The sequence below is a fragment of the Ambystoma mexicanum genome, chromosome 1p, assembly GCF_040938575.1.
Source record: "Ambystoma mexicanum isolate Mex_15411 chromosome 1p, UKY_AmexF1_1, whole genome shotgun sequence".
Lineage (NCBI taxonomy): Eukaryota > Metazoa > Chordata > Amphibia > Caudata > Ambystomatidae > Ambystoma > Ambystoma mexicanum.
In genome coordinates, this window is record NC_090921.1 from 78,721,974 (window position 1) to 78,738,935 (window position 16,962).

The window sequence follows — 16,962 nt, forward strand, 5'->3', positions numbered from 1 at the left end:
GCTAAGCTTCAGGGCCTGGGACGGGCGGTACAGGTCTTTCTGTCTTGTTAGAAGTTATGGATGTGCCGCTGTGTGTTGTCAAAGTATTGGGTGTCCTGATTGCACAGGGCCATAAGTCTAAGATGATCCTGTGGGGTTTACGAGGGGGCGCCTTTGGAAGTGTGTGTTCAGGCAGAGGTTTACTGCTGTGCTGTAAATAATGCAGGTGGCGGGCCGTGGCCTTGGGTGCTGCAGAGGGGGCTACAAATCTTTGAAGCGGCTCCAGTCTGGTTGGGGGAGGTGGAGCAGCGCGGCGCAGGCCTCTGTTCTCATGGTTGGCAGTCTTCGCAGGGTGGGAGGGGGAATGGCCTTGCACATATTTTCAGAAAGGTATCTTCCTCGTATGTTGCCGACTTTAGGTAAAAACATCACAAACATTTGAGCACTCTATAATACGTATTCGAATCACTTTAAAACATACATTTCAACTTTGCTGGATGTGTCAATTATATCCAGCCTGGGCACCTTATTCGTACACTATGTTTTAACAACTACAGTATTTGGTTATATGCATATACATTTGCAGTAAGCGAGGTAGTAATGTGGTTGGTGGAGTACATAGAAAATGACCCGCCACTGTACGTGACGGTGGTGGCACATAAGGGGCTTAGACATACACGCATGACAAGTGCATTCTCACGCATCCTTCACATGAGCCCTCTGTATGGTTACATTCGTCCTCTCGTGTACTCTAGCAGCATTAGTTCAGTTTTGGCGCAAAACCATGGAGTGTAAGTTTCCCAGTGATACACGTAACAAATAGATCCCTGGAACGCTCCTTCATTACTAGTACCCAACTGCAGTGGTGTGGGCTCGCCATTGCTTATATCATGGAAGCATGCTTTCTATGTTTATACATTTTACAGGTTTTTGTAATATAAGATTTTGTGGAGAGAAGCATACTTTGTGGAGAGAAGCATACTTTGTAAGTGGTCTTGGCATTAATATGTAGAGACTTTCTGCCATCTGATGACCATTTTACTGTTCTCTTCATCACCCAGGCCCGCTGGCCGGGTCATGCTGGGAGCGATGATACACTGCGGAAGGTGAAATGTTACAATGTTAATGTATTACGCTAGCTCATGTCCGTCTTGTTCGTGGGAACGGGCTTGCAGCAGATCTGCCAGGGTGCTGCTGCGACAGGGATAACTGAAACTTTCCGAAGGTGGGGCCCGCGCTACAGTGCGCTGAGCTCACACCATCTTTAGTAGACTAAATGGTTTCTGAGGCCTAGTTAAATTCAATACGTGCGGGCAATGTCTTCAGCAGGTGAGCCATCCACCACCTGGGCCCTGGTGGTAAGGAGGGGGACGCCCGATGAGCCATGGCCCTCACCTGGGGTGGAGATGCGGGCAAGGGGGGTCTTTTGGACACTTATGATGCGTTCACTAACAATTTATTCAGTCGTCTGGCTGGGAATCCCCGGTAAACGAAAAGTTTCACTTTAAAACTGTTTCTCCTCTAAACTAATTACTGTCCCTCCCCTGGGTCTTACTGCACCATCCAATGACGGTCCTCCCCCTTAGCTCACCCCTGGTGGCCATCTTCAGATTTTTACTGCACGCTTCAGTGAGTCGTCAGTGCTTTTTTTAGTGGGGTTTTTTTTTTTTTTGGTCCAATTTAGTTAGAATGATTTTGCTTAAATATATTCGACAAAGGAAAAAGGCTGGCAGCAGGTTCTGCTACAGGATAAGATCTTCCTCCACTGTCGGATCGTCATTGAAGTTTCAAGAAGGCCTGGCCCTGGGCCTACTTCATGCCTTTTCCAACCATGAGCGAGAAGGAAAGTTTAAGCCCCTTCAAACTGTGCACGAAGTGTGGATTAAGGAACGTCTTTAGAAGATCGGAATCCTAAATGCTTATATTGCCTGCATCCGGACCGCAATGAGGGATGCAGTGTACTGTAGTTTCTCGAACAAAACCAAAAGACTACTACAGCAGCCGATGGAAGGACAAGTCTGGGGAGGACGTGTTGAAGCTGGCAAAGACCTTACAGCAGGCCAGGTAAAATGAATGGACGACAGCACCATTGACAAAAGTATCATCCAGCTCATTGTCTTAAGTAAATTATGACTGTTGCTATAAGAGTGAATTAGCGAAGAAGGTGGCAGCTTTGGGTGTCCTTGCCCCTGAGTTAAGATTCAGTGGCGAAGGCAACGGCCATTCCCGGGTCAGGGATGGACCCTGCGACAGTTCAGACCCAGCATACTCCTGAGGAGGAGAGGGCAGGGCTGTCCATCCGGTGGAGCTTCCCCGATACATCCGCTGTCCCAGACAGACGGGAGCATGTCTATTCTAGTACCCACAAGGACAACGATCTGAAAGATTATTGCTATACGGATCATATGGGGCTTCATGCTCGCAAGAGGTGCAACTAACGACCCTGTACACACTGGTAACTGAAATCCAGCAGAGGATGCCTCAGCCCCACTAAGGCACCCTGGTGGGCGTCCAGCTGGCAAAGTTCATTGGCACGTGGGAAAAGATCACCACGGACAGATGCGTGCTGTACGTTCTTGGACAGGGGCACACCTTGGAGTTCCAGCGCAGGTGTCCGCGTATCCTGCTGGTTTGCAACGTGGACCACAGCGTCTACAGGAGGTGCTGGCCATGTTGGTATAGAACCTGTCCCCCGGTGCTCTGGAATATACTCCAGATACTTTCTGGTTCAAAAGAAAACTGGGGTGGCGCGATCCTAGATAGTCTCAAGTACTTGAAGTCCCAAATGTTCTGGATGGTCATGTTGCAAATATATCAAAAGAAAATGGAGTCAAAAGCTACCCTTGTCAGTGACGCTGAGACAACACTGCAAGCCACCGATACAGCTTGCTGAGAGGACTCTTAAAGTAACCAGGCGTAACCATAAAACTGTTCCCACCACTTTTCTCGACCTGAATTCAAGATCGATCCTGCAAGTAACCACAGAGATCGCCTATCCACTTTGCGGACTACAATCAACACGCCAGGCACTCAACCGCTGGCACCTCTAACAACAATCGGTCATGACGCTTGAACTACCTTAGGTGCATGACGCTCTCCTTACGGCACCTTTGTGCTCCATTACCCCTCAGTCCTGATGACCGTGCGGTGCCATTACCAGCAGGTCACGACCACTCCACCCACTGGTTCCCTTCACCTATCCACTGCACCAGAAACACCTAAATTGTTTGTCGACCATGCTTGTGTACTGCCTTATTACTAGCAATACATAAAACGAGTCACTTGAATTGTACTAACCCACTGAAGTATGTACAAAGTATTGTGATCTATATACAATATTTTCTTGTGCCCAGGATGGCATATGTCATTGTCTTAAATATTCTTTTATATGTGAACTAATAAATTGCAGAATTCAACTAATTCTTTTCACTACCCCTCTTTTCTTTTTTTCTGGAAGAGCACATTGATATACGTTATCTAAAGCTCCACTGCACTCTTTTAGACAAACCACCTTAGCGTCACTGACATGGGTAGCTTTTGACTCCATTTTCTTTCGATATTTGCCTAAACCCTCTAGAGTCAGGCCCCCATCAAAAAAGAGGGTTCTTGCCCTTACTTTACACTTCTACTGGTCATGTTGCAATACGTGCTTTGCCAGCTGGAGCAAGGAGATTTTCTGGCGTTGGATTTTGTAGGACTCGCATCCTCATTCACAAACACCAAGTTGGTGTTTGGAACCAAACACAAAACTGCAGGTTGTAGGCCAAGGTCAGCATTACCAGGCCATGGCTCTGCTTTTTGGACTACCCTGTGGATGTTTACAAATTGCCTATCCCCTGTGGCAGCACATCTTCAGCTAGAATGCATCCACGTGTACCCCTACCTGGATGGCTGGCTGTGGCATAGGTGCTTTGGTGGTCAAACACACTTTAAAGACTGTTGGGGGTTCTCCATAAACTATCCTGAATTTTGCTTGACACCATCTCAGGATGTGCTGTTTCTAGGTGCCTGACTGAGAACGATAACATGCTTGGTGTAGCCCTCGGTAGGAGGTTGAGGCCCGTACAGGGCAGGGTACATCGCTTGTCTGTACAGATTGCGATGGTTCGGTCCATCAAGTTGCTCCTGGGCATGATGTCCTCCTGCATCAGCCTCGTTCGCCTGTGTAGACTTCACATGAGACCTCCTCTAGAAGTTTGTGGATGCAGGTGCCTGGGAACTTTGCGGACAAGATCTTGTTTAACAAGTTCTGTCGGGCAATTCAATGGTGGGGGTGTATGGCCCCATCTCGTCCAGAAAGCTTGTTTTCAGGCTCCTCCTTACCAGGAGACGGTCACCAGACTCCTAGAGGGATGGGGTCCCCACACCGGACAGTTGCACGCCAGAGGCCTCTGGCTACCGGATAACCTACACATGAATGTCCTGGAACTTTGGCCATATTCTGGGCCCTTGACCGAGTTCCTGAACCGGAGGGCATTTCTCCTGCAGCCCTGGAGTTTAGAGTTTACGCTTAACCCTCAGAATGTAAGGACATCCTGGCCCGGGCCAGAGCCTAGTCAACATTAAGTGCTACGGACATTAATGGAAACGCTTCTCCGTGCAAAACGGGCCCCTCTGCATGTCGCAGCTCTGCAACTTCTACTTTCTCAAGCATGGATTTACATACTCATGAATATTCGCCTGTCAGACTGGGAATCCTCGGTATAAAGCCTATGTGCTCTATTGTTTCTTCATCCGACTAATAGGGATTCATTTGTCGGCACCTTTCGTCTGCCCTCAAGGGCAGAATTGTCGAGTTTTTCCGGCCATCAGGCCTACACTGGACCATGTTGGAGAAGGATGAGGGTTCACTCTTCAAGATCTGCACCAGCTACTGTTTTAGGACCAGCTTGCCCAGTGCCTTTATCGTCAGCTGACGCACAAGTAGGAAGATTGCGAGATCTGCCGTGGCTTTACCAAGCACACCATCCAGGATCGGCACAGCAGATTGGTGGCGTGGCTCAAAGCCAAGGCCTCTACCCTGTCTGGTTACAGGGGCATGCCTCACCCAGTTCAGTCAGTGTGGACTTCTAAGTCCTTTGACTCAGACATTCATTCGACTCTCCACACGCTTGTGTTGGCGATACAGAAGAGGATGCACACTGCACCAGGCACGTTGATACCGGGCCAACCACTGCCGAAAAAAGGCAACACATTCTATGCTGCTTTACCAACCACCACATGTGAACCCCCCCCCCCCCCCAATACGGATACAGGGATGGGCAGTGATGACGGGCACTGGTGACATCACTCCGCCTCCAAGGCCTCCCCTCCCCCGACTAAGTCGGTTCATTCCACTCCATGGTCTATTGTGCATCAAAACTCCTCCAGCTCACGCCGGAGGAGACAAACAAGGATTTTCTGTATCAACAGGTGCCCCTCCTGGACGACGTCTTGGATGAGGACCTGGTGCTGCAGAAAAAACCCACCTCAGCAAAAAAAGGTTTGAGAAGAAATACCAGGTGCTGAGTCTGCACCCAAATGTCTGCGGTCACAGCCATCACCAGACTTTGTTGTCTTGGCAGCTGCACGGAAGAAGTCATCCAACCAGTCGATCAGCCTCCGTTCCCCCTGACGGCGAGGGGAAGACGTTGGATGCCGTGGGTAGAAAGGTCATCTACTCGGCAGCTATGTTGGTCAAGGCGGCTAATGGTTTAGCGATCCTGGTGAGTTATTACTGGGAGTTGAGGTACAATGGCCCTGCTACTGTATTTTCTCACGAGGACAAACTCGTCGAGGCGCTGTAGATCTTCAGGAGGGCAAACTGGCTTTGGACCACACCATCACCGTGGCCCTAGGCATTGTGGACATGGGGTTCTGCCAAATGGGGGAACGGAGCCTGCCTCAGTCGCCAGTTGAAGGCCATCCATTTTAGGCAGGAAGTTCAGACAATCTGTCAAGCCTGCGATGAATCACTACAGGCCATCAAGACCGACACAGATGTCCTGTGCCCTGGGCACACTGCAGCAGCAGAATCGTCATTTCGTTCCTCGGGAGGGAAGTCTGGCAGGTCATCTAAAGATTTTGGCGGTGGCTTGTCCTATTACCACTAACTCCCGTTCCACAGCCCCGGAGGCTTCTAGGGGTGGTTCGAAGGCCTTCAGAAGTGACTGTTGGCGGCATGCAGGCCTCCAAGGACTTCATGTTGTCACTGGATCTAGATGACTCGTACTTCCACATACTGGGGGCAGTATGACCCAGAGCTCAGTGATTAGTTTATAGGAGAAAGGTGAACTATTTAAATGGTTTAGTTTATTACAAAAGTTTCATTGTTGCAAGTCCTTTTAAGGATTCTGTAGTTGAACCAAATTAGAAAGGGCAAGGCAAAAAAAATAGTAAAGCCGGCATCCATCTAGGATTCAATACTGGAGCCCAATGTTAAGAGTCTTTAAACTGCAATTGTTTTTTTTTTTTCTGCTCCGAGTAGAAGTGAATTCCATCTTTCCTCTGCATCTTTTCTGCAGCTTTCCTCTGCAGTTAATGGGATTTTAGATGCTGGTAGGCGCCCACAGGGTGTCCAGTCAACTTGTCGAAAAAAAACTGGTCGACTGCAATTTGGTCGAAAACCAAATGGTCGAATTTTTTTTCTTTATATATTTTTCGGGTTTTCGTTTAGTTAAAAAAGAGGTTTTTAGAGAAAAAAAAAGGGGGTTGGGGGGGACCCCCCCCCCCCCCAAAAAAAGGGTTAAAATAAAAAAAAAATAATTTCGACCATTTGTCTGGTCGACCAATTTTTTTCGACGAAATGTCTGGCAACCCGCCCACAGTATTTAGGTCTTATTACTGTCAAAGCTTCACATTCCAAAGCAATGATATATAAAGATTCCAGCTGGGTTTTTGTTGTTTTTGAATTTATTTTTGTTGCAAAAACGTCCCGTGTTAGCCGTGTCTCCCAGCTTCGTTTGCCCCAACATCTCGTGAGTTGGCAACGATTTGTCTGAAATGCAAGAAAAGATCACACTATTTGGGGAAAGGGAGGTAAGCAGGAAGTTGGTTTAACATTGGAGGCTCGATCAGACGGTTAATGGACATTTTTATTTTGCGTTTTCAAATCCTGGGTCTCTATTAAATCTTTCCCATTTTCTTCTTGATGGCAAGTGGATTGTGTTTCAGGGTTTCAATTGAGGGAGGCATCAAATTTCACAATCCAGTCAGAGCAGTTTTGCGTCCACTTATTCCGGAGCAGGACATGGCAGTCACTCGAGTTCTCTAGATGTCAATGGGGGACGGGGGAGGGGGCACAAATCGTCTAGCATTTTTGCGATACAAATCCAGCGATTTCCATAGCACTTGAGTGCATAGATTGTAGTTTTCATAGCGTATTCTTTGCACTGGAAACAAGAAGGGCAGTGCGAGCACTTTCCTCCAGAAAAGCCCTTCAAGCTTGTCCCAAATATGGTATGATCGATTTAAGATGGATGCTTCTCCATGACAAAGAATGGGTACCACGTTTTGTTGTTAATGCTCTAGTTAAGCCATATTCCAAGATATTTATGTGAATAGACTTGAGTAAGTTTAGTTGCATGCAAAAACAGGGGAAGGGTTTTTCTTCTCGGGCCTTCCATAGATGAAATTATCATAGCTTGGGACTTAGCTGTAGTTATCCCAAGTGTCTTAGATTCCACATAGGCTGCTAGTCAATTGAGTCTTATTTGGAGGCCGATCTAGGTTTTGTCCAACAGAACCAGATCTGCATATATCAACCAAGGCACATCTGTGCCATTCAATATTGGGGATGCGCTCTGATCCATTCCTGGGATGTAATCATGTCTTGAGATATAGGTTGAATAGCATAGCCGCAAGGGGACAACCTTGTTTCAACTCTCTCCAGGTGTCAATTTTCCTTGTTACGATTCCTCTGGAGGATAGTCGCACCTGTCCAGAGGTATTGGCCTTAGTCTTTATTACCTCCAGCTTCAGTGTGTTGTATGAGCAGGTTGATATTGGTGCCAACACCCTTGACAAATCCAGTCTGTCGTGGGTCCCTTCTAGTGGTCATTTTCATCCATCCATGTAAAGGTCTATGCAACATTGTAGTAAAAAGCTTCCCTACGGGGTCCAGTAATGCTAGTGGTCTATAATATTTCGGCTGCAATCTTGTCTCCTTGTTTGTTAATGGGAATCAGTATTGCATTCTTCCACGTGTCGGGGAGCTGTTTGAATTCCATAATCAATTTAAAGAGGGACAGGCAAAACTCAGCACAGGACTCCGAATTCGCTTTCAAGCTCTGATTAGATGGACCGTCTGGGCCTGGAGCACAAGAGGTGTTAAGTTGTTTGATTTGCATCAAAATCTCCTCAGTCCCACTTTAGGTCCCAGGCAGATTTAACAGGAACTTCCAGGTGATTCTCAGCCCAATTCTCAGATTCCATATGCTTTTGGGCAGGTTTCTTTAGTTCAACTTCAGTTGTCGGGCTTTGCAAATAGTACAGTAAAGTGGATGCTAGAAGTTGTTTCTGATTCACTTGGGATACAAGATGCTGCTTGGTTGTTATTGCCATTCAGGAGTGTCCATAAGGAGTATTGCAGTTTGTTAAAGCTGAAGGCATACAGTCTGCATCCCATTGAATGCAACAAGCTTGCGACATGAGCAGCCAGTTTTTGTATTTTTGTTAGATTTTTCTGTTGTCGGACGTTAGCTGGTGGCAGGGACTTCGTTTTCCTTTGTTTTCTTTTAACCACAAACTCACGGGGATGGGCATGATTGAAATTAGAGGCAGTTGTTGGGGGGTGAGGGGGGTCTTGAGGACGCACATCTAAAAGGCGCAAGAAGCCAGTCATCAAGTCGTTCAAGGCCAGTTGACTATTGGGGGATTTTTTTTTGTAGTAAAAGCAGAAGCGGATTAATCCAGAAGATGCATCTGTTGCCCTTATTCAAGCATAAAGCTGGCATGATTACAAAAGGTCTTCTCTCGAGTGGGGATTTCCATGACGGAGACATCTTATGGTCACTTAGTGGTACTGACCATCTGTAAGGATTCAAATTCTGAGACCTAGGCTGCTGAGTTGAAAATGTAATCTAGATATACTTGTGACTGCCCCATGTGGGCACCAGCGGGATATCACCCTTGGCCATTCAGCATAATGGATTGTGCCTTCAATTCTTTGTTCCTCAATTTGGCCTTCAGAGGTAAATTACTCTCGAATTAGAACTCCTGTCGTATCGAATAGATGTATATTCAAATCCCCACACAAGAGGACGTTGAGATGAGTGGGGTAACGAATGGATTGATTATCAATAGTCTGGAGTAGGGTAGGGTGTAAGGTATCGTCGTTCACCCCCGCTGGGTTCAAATAAAAATTGCATAGTGCTAGAACTCTCATTTTCTCGTGAGTTAACGCTGACATGACAGTGATCTGGATGAAGGGATTCGGTGTTACTAACCTTTCGATCTTGAGGTTGGAACCCGACTTCATCAGGGTCAAGAGACCGGAGGAGGGCCGACCTGCAGATCTGGCAATTTCACGATTCAAAAACACAAGATAACAGTCACACACAGGTCGGTGGTGAAGCCACGTCGTTTGCTGGAAGATTAAGTCATAGCAGCACATTTCGAGGTTGCCGTCAGCAAAAGGTGCACAAATCCTCGAGTATTCCAGGATCGGAGTTTCCACAGAGAAACATCAACACATAGTGGTTGCGGTTGCTAGTGGTTTGGAGTTAAACGCGGGTGTAGACGCGCGTTGGTGATTGGACTGCTTCGCTGTGTTGGTCTGTTAGGCTCTTGTTGGTTTTTCTTTTACGGAGGATTCCCGGCCTGACGGGGGGGGGGGGGGTAAGGGGGGGAATATTCATGAGCATGTGAATCCATGCCAGACCCATGCTGGCATGGATAACCTATTGCTTCCTTCCTTTCTTTCCTTGGCCAAAGCGGTACTCGCTCATGCCTCTATCAAGGTGCATCTCGTTGCTTGTTTGAACAGTTTTTGTAAAACCATTCAACTGAGACCGTACAAGATTCCTTAGTATAAGGCTGTACCTCCTGAGTTAATTGTAGCATAGGCAGAGCAGCGAGGCTTATCTTATGAGGAGAGAGGGCTGTAGAATCAGTACAAAGAAAGTGTATTCTATATATGATCCCCATTTTTATATACAAGAGATTCTTGGTTAAATAGTATCATAAAACATTTTTTAAAAACACATGCTTTTGATGCACAGACACTCTGGAGCCTGTTTCCACAGGACTCCCGCTGAAGATGAAAATTGCACAAAGGAACTTCTCACCCTGCAGGTCAGGGGAAGGGACAAAGGACAACGCACCCTAAAATGGTCAGACTTGGCAACTCTGTATTCCAGCAACCGCAGGAAAGCATTGCCAAAAATTTTCGGAGGAGGACACTATGGAGTGTTTTAAAAATGACATCCGTAAAAGACTGGAGAAAGATTCCCTCTCCCTGTGGTAGAGGGAAAAATAATTTGCAGGGCTCCTACGTGGAGGTCCACGCACACCATTGCGAGATTCTACGTCGACCGGGATTCCAGGGGTGCTACGCCACCTATTTGGAGGCAAGTCTGTTCCAGAGGTGAGGGTTTATTGATTCTGTTGAGTCTTGCCACCTCAAGTGGTTGTGTACATGTACTGCTGTGTAATTATTTTTCATGAGCATGTGAATCCATGCCAGACCCCATGCTGGAGAAGGTTTGAGTTACTTAACCAACATGGTTAAGGAAATGGCTTCACATGCAAATACAGCCTCTTTGGCTTTTCTTACTGTAAGTTCTTTGCCAGCTTCGAGACCTCCCCGGACTTGTCATTTGGCTGCTTTAGCAGTCTTTTGGTTTTCTTCGAAACCACAGCACACTATGCATCCCTCATATTGCCTGCATCCGGACCACAATAAGAATTTGATTCCAATCTTCCAAAGACTTTCCTTAATCCACACTTTGTGCACAGTTTGAAGAGGCTTCGACTTTCCTTCTCACTCATGGTTGAAAAGGCGTGAAGTAGACCCATGGGTGAGCCTCCTCGAATCTTTGAAGATGCTCACCTCTAGTGGTTCCCTGCTGCCAGCCTCTTTCCTTTGTTGAATATATTGAAGCAAAATATATTGAAACAAAAACAAACTCGGAGCAACGAGGACTCAACACTGAAGCGTGCAGTAAAAATCAGAAAATGGCGCTAAGGGAGAGAACTGTCATTGGATGGGGGCAGTATGACCCAGAAGACAGTAGGTTTAGAGGATAAATAGTTTTAAAGGGGGAACTTCACCCCGCCCCCTTTTTTCTTTTACCAAGGATAACCCGCCTGACGGGAAATATTGATGAGCACGTGAATCCATGCCAGAGCCATGCTGGAGAACAATTGTTACAGGCAAGTAACCAAACCGTTTCTCTTCCTACCGTTTACAAACCAAGCGCTACAGGTGCATGTGAACCAACGTAGGGTGGGGCGGGGGTAACTCAGTTCCTGGTAGGAGCCCTGGATACTCTTTAAAATGTTGGTTCAGTCCATGGTCAGGCACTGGCATGATATCTTTCTCTTCAAGCGCTTTCTCCACAATAGCAACCCTTGCTCTCCTCACTGACGCATGAGCTTTTTTTTTTTTTTTTTTTTTTTAACCCTGTAAGGTGCTTTGAGGTGCTGGGTAGGGACACCGCTCAACACAAATTCAAATTAAAAAAAAAAATAACTTTGTCTTGCCCATCAGCTCCCAATGCCAGGAAAGTCCATAGAGGGATCATGGGAGTTGTCAACACATCTTGAGAGCTGCAGATTGCAGACCCCTGGGTTGTTGTATTTGGTCTCCTTTTTGGGGTGGTAAATGTCAGGCTGGATAATGCCACCTGGTCACTATCTTAAATGGGTTACTTTGAACTTTCACTGCAGAACTACAAGGATTATTGCTTTTCCCTATTTTCATGATTGCGTCATTAAATTGGTTTGGCCCATACAACATACAGCTGACTTTAGAATATCAGATCTATTTTACATTTTTGTCAACCCAGGTTACATTATCCGTTTTTGACTAGCTAATGGCTACACCTATGGAGGCATTGATGTCTTTGTTTGGCACCGAATTGTCTAGGAAGTCGGGGCTTGTGTTTTGGGTGGGAGCTGTGTGGATTGGTCCATTGAACACTAAAGCAAACCTATTGTGCCAGTTTCTGAGACGGTTTCCACTGTCTTTGAACTTGCATAGCAGCTCTGCTATGCCATAGGATGTCTAATTATACTAAAATGCAACTCGGTATTCTATTAATGAGATGAAGGCAAGTGTTATCCTTCACCTACTTACCAGCCCTCTTGTTTCCTTTCTTTTCAGCCATGGGCGGCGTCGTGCTTCTGAATTGGAAGCGTGAACATTCTTTACAAGATGGTGTTGATGTCCTTTCTCCTATTTCGTCAGGGGGGGGGGGGCGTCTTCATGTGACCTGAAGAAACTGGTCTCCATGAAAATAAAGAAATGTGATAGAATTATCAGACTGGTGTGAAACAAGTGAAGCAAGAGGAGAACTGTGCTACGAACAGATTTTTTATTATTGCCAGAATTAAAGATCAATACTTGGCATTTACAAGATGCAGATTTTCGTTTTACCTGATGTAATCAACTTTATGGAAGGGTTAACAGGCCAATACCACAAGCAGTGGTGATGGCTTGTATCTGCTGAATTGCACCTGGAGCCTCTAATTGTCATGCATAATAGATGCAAGTAAAACTGGTTATTTAGAGTACGCCTTGCTCAAATGTAGTTCACTGGTGCATGGTTTTGCGTGCCTATTATTGCACAGGTATTTTCTTTTCTTTAAAGATTGTTCCCAAAAATAGGTCGGAGGAGCTTATTTGTGCAGCAAAGTCTGTATGCTGGTAGTAGTGATTGGAGTACCCTGAAGTAAATGTCCTTCTGCCGTTACTTGAAGCCATCAAACTGTTGCAGAAATAGTGTCCAAAAACCCTCTCTTCAGTCTCCCAGGGAGGACTGACTCAGTAAGGTGTTTATGTTGCTGCCTTATTCTTGAACATTCCCTCCATCTGTCGTAGCAGCATCTTCTGAAGGACCAGATCACTTGGATGTTAAAATCATTGATCTGTTTGCTTGTTTCTGTAAAGGGAACGGCAGGGGGTTCCTCATTTTTCGGCTCAGTTTAATGAAACATTTTTCATTGCAAGGCCATTTAAAGAAAAATAGAATATTTTTTATTTATTAACTTTTTTCAATCATTACAATTTTATCATCATTCCATTTAACAAGAGAAAAATGGAAGGAAAAAAAGGCGAGAGATAGGAATCAACTGCAGCTTTAAGAGTACTCAACCGATTGTCGGGGCCTTTTACATTTACAATTTTCGATTCTCAATTTTTTTTTTTTTTACAACAACAAATCTCCATACAAACTCATTATTAAAAAAATCACGAGTACAATCTACAAACATTTGGAGAACACTTTCAAAGGTGATTTAAGTTAATTTAAAGCGCATCTGTGCAGATCGACAAAATGCCATTCATTCCATTTTCAAAGCTGTCAAAAAATTAATGGTGGCTAAACTAATACTCATGGATTTAGTGGCAGCCAAAACGGTGTTCAGGGTTCATCTGTGCAAAGTACGCAAGATGTTTTGCGAAATGAGTCCTCCTTAAATAAGTGCCGGACAGTCAATTACATGTTTCAGCGTCAACACTATCTTTACAAAAATGACACCATCCATCATCAAAAGGTATCAATTTCCTTCTGGCTTTAATCTCACGGGTAGGCCAGATATTAAATCGGAAGTGCAATATGGCATATCTTGAGGCAGCTGATGGTGCTAGATTTAAATAGGAAGCCATTTCTCTATAGCGTTTAGGACTGAATACTAAGGCATCAAAGTCCTTATATTGGAGACATCTATCCCTCGTATCAATCCAATCCATCAGATACATTTTTTTTTTAGCCCGGTCTGGATTAAATAGGAGGGTCTCGAGAGAAATATCAGCATGAAGCATAACAGCAAAGATGTTATTTAACCATTGTCTCGGAAAGCTTTCAGAGGTTTTAAATAAGTAGCTGGTAACTGTAGCTAATGTGGTATTATTGCTTGAAGACAGCAAACATTTCCGTAACAAGGTACATAGACGCCAGTTATACATTGCAGTTAATGAGATTAACCCAAGTTCGTAGCGAATGGGCACTCCTGGAGTACATTGTGGTAAGTGTAAAATAGCACGCCAAAATTTTGTTTCTAATGAATTCAGAAAAGTCATTAAAATTGTACAATATGTCTCAAGACCATATAATGTGGCAACTATGTTCTGGCTCCAGTAAATAATAGCAGGTTTTAAATGTAAATTTGCCATACTTGGAAAGGACTATTCTGGTTTGGTATATGGCAGTAAATGGCTTTTGTTCGATTTTACGATGGTCGGAGGGACGGCCATCAAAAATGAGGCCTAAATGAATGTAATTTGGAACTATTTGTAAAGCAATATTTTCTATTTGCCAAATCATTCTTTCTTCGCATGCCCGTTGGGACATATGTAACAATTTGGGTCTTGGTACTATTAACAACTAATTAATTGTCTCAAATATGAACATAGTGAATTTAACAAATTATATAATCCACTTGGGGTCTTTGATACCAAAACAAGATCGTCTGCGTACCATAAAGCATTAATTTTCACACTATTTAATTTTGGAGCATCAGCTACGAGCTTGGTGAAAATCCATCACACATCATTAATAAAAAAGTTAAACCATGCTGATGCCAAAATGCATCCTTGTTTTAAGCCTCTATTTGTAACAGCGCTCGAGAGTAGCCCTTCCATATTTAATCTTATGAATACCTTTGTCTGGGAGTGAAGCAAAAGAATGTCAATCAAGGTTGGAGGACAATCAGCATGAATTAGTTTAGCCATAAGTTTTGGTCTGGAAACAGAATCAAATGTGTAGTGTTAATGCAAAATAAAGTGGAAATCTCTTAGTTTGAGCTTGATGTCTGATGGCATTCAAGGTGATCAGGTTTACCACAGTACCCAAACCTGCGACAAACCCGGTTTGGGCAGGATCGCGGAGGCCAGCTTTGTCTGTCCATTCATTAAATTCCCTTAAAACCATCCTTGAAAAGATTTTCACCGGCGCATCTAGCAATGCTATCGGCCGATAGCTTTTGGGGTCCTTACGGTCACCCTTTTTATATATTGGTACAGTTATAGATGAACGCCATGAATTAGGAATGGTTTTGATTTGTATGATGTGTTGAAAGGTATTTAGAATATTTGCCCACTCATTTACATTTTGTTTAAACATGTAATTCGAGAGGCCATCAGGGCCTGCTGCCCTTGAGGAGGATGATCTTTTAATAAAGTCCTCAACTATTGCTACGGAGCACTTCAAACGCCACCTTCCAACCATGCCCGTATTGTGAGTGTAATTGCACGTTTTGCTGTCAGCATATAGTTTAGTAAAATGGTTAATCCATTGTACTTCTGTCACAGCATTAATTTGGGAACTCACTTGAGAGCCAGCCTTACAAATGTTTAGTAAGTTCCATACCTGGGCAGAATTTTTTTTGTAACATGCTGTCAAAAATTTCTCACCATCAATTTGAAAAAGAGCAGTCTTCCTTGATTGAACCCAATTACGATAATGACAATTGGCTGATTTTAATAGCTTTTATTTGATCAGCCATGGGTAGTTTACGGAGGCTTCTTATCTCTTTTTCTATGTGCCTTTTTGCGGGCATGAAGTGCGAAGTCAAATTCATGGGTATGAATCACGGAGGTTTTATGTTTCAGCAAGTGAATATTCTTAAAAGTATTTAAGACATCAACATATGATTCAACATTGCTCATTCCATGGCTGTTCAAAATAGCAGTGTTTAGGGCTGATAGTTTATCATAGGACCAGCTAAAACGATTTCTACCATTATTAACCACAAGAGTTTGTCTATACCGTTTGGTGGTCGGCACAATTTGGTTTTCAATGGACCAAACAAGAGATAATGAATGGTTGTCACTTTGTACCTGCTTAACAGCAAATTTAGTGGCATTCATAAAAATATTTTTACTCATAAATATATAATCAATAGTGGATTTGGAATTTCCTCTCTCCCCCAAGTGTTCATCGGAGGAATATTGCCAATAATAGCACCATTCGCCATCCTTGGATTAAGGTCATTCATGAATAACAACCATCTCTATCAGAATTTATATATTTTTTTTTTGTTAGTTTCAAGGCATGAGAGATTCAAATCACCCATTACCAAGATGCCAGAGATCTTTGTCTATAGCAATTATTTCAAAAAGACTCGACTGAGTATTGTAGAATATTTCTCCAAGAATGCCCACTGGATTTCGATAAAGATTAATCAGGGCGTATGTTTCTAGGCCAATGGTGATTCTGACTAGCTGAATAAACTTATTTGGAGATTTCCATGCAGAGATTCCAAGTCCTCTACTGGATTTCACTGCCATTAGCAGACCAGAAGTTGGTCTTCCTTTACCAGAGAATTCCGCTGGTAGTAAAACCAGATCATGGTCGTCCCATATAGGAGCATGTAACATCCATGTTTCCTGCAAAACTACGATATCATAGTTATTCAAATGAAGGTGAGAGGAACCCCGCGTATTCCAACTGGCAAGTGAAATTTCAATACTTATGACTCCCGTTTGTGTCCATTCTTGCATTCCATAATAAACTACGCACTACTCCTGATTTAACCCATAAACGAACAACAGATTCCTATCGCAAAGAAATTCAATTTGATCTATGTCACTCGAAGCAATTGCTTCCAATCCTTGAACATCACCAAAAATATTTAGCACACTAGCAAGACATAGATCATATTTAGGAAAATCACCATCACGGTATTTCAAAGTCAAAGTGTGATAAGTTTTGAATCTCGGAGCATTAGTCTTTTATCACCCACATGAACTTTTGACACTGTTTTCTGAGTGTAAGTGTTTTTGGAAGTTTGAATGGCTCTAGGCCCAGAGCAGCCACCAAATGTAGAGGCTGCGGAAGACTT

The 16,962-nt window shown here is 44.2% G+C and overlaps 1 protein-coding gene across 4 annotated transcripts in view; it reads left to right on the forward strand.

Moving 5' to 3' along the window:
- The window catches only part of LOC138566306 (protein split ends-like), a 55,904-nt gene extending 43,368 nt beyond the window's left edge, over window positions 1-12,536 (forward strand). For all 4 annotated transcript variants that reach the window (XM_069643417.1, XM_069643433.1, XM_069643444.1 and 1 more), the window contains one exon: window positions 12,284-12,536. The gene's annotated coding sequence lies outside the window, so the exon portion shown is untranslated. The remainder of the gene's footprint in view (window positions 1-12,283) is intronic.
- Window positions 12,537-16,962: the final 4,426 nt, after the last annotated feature.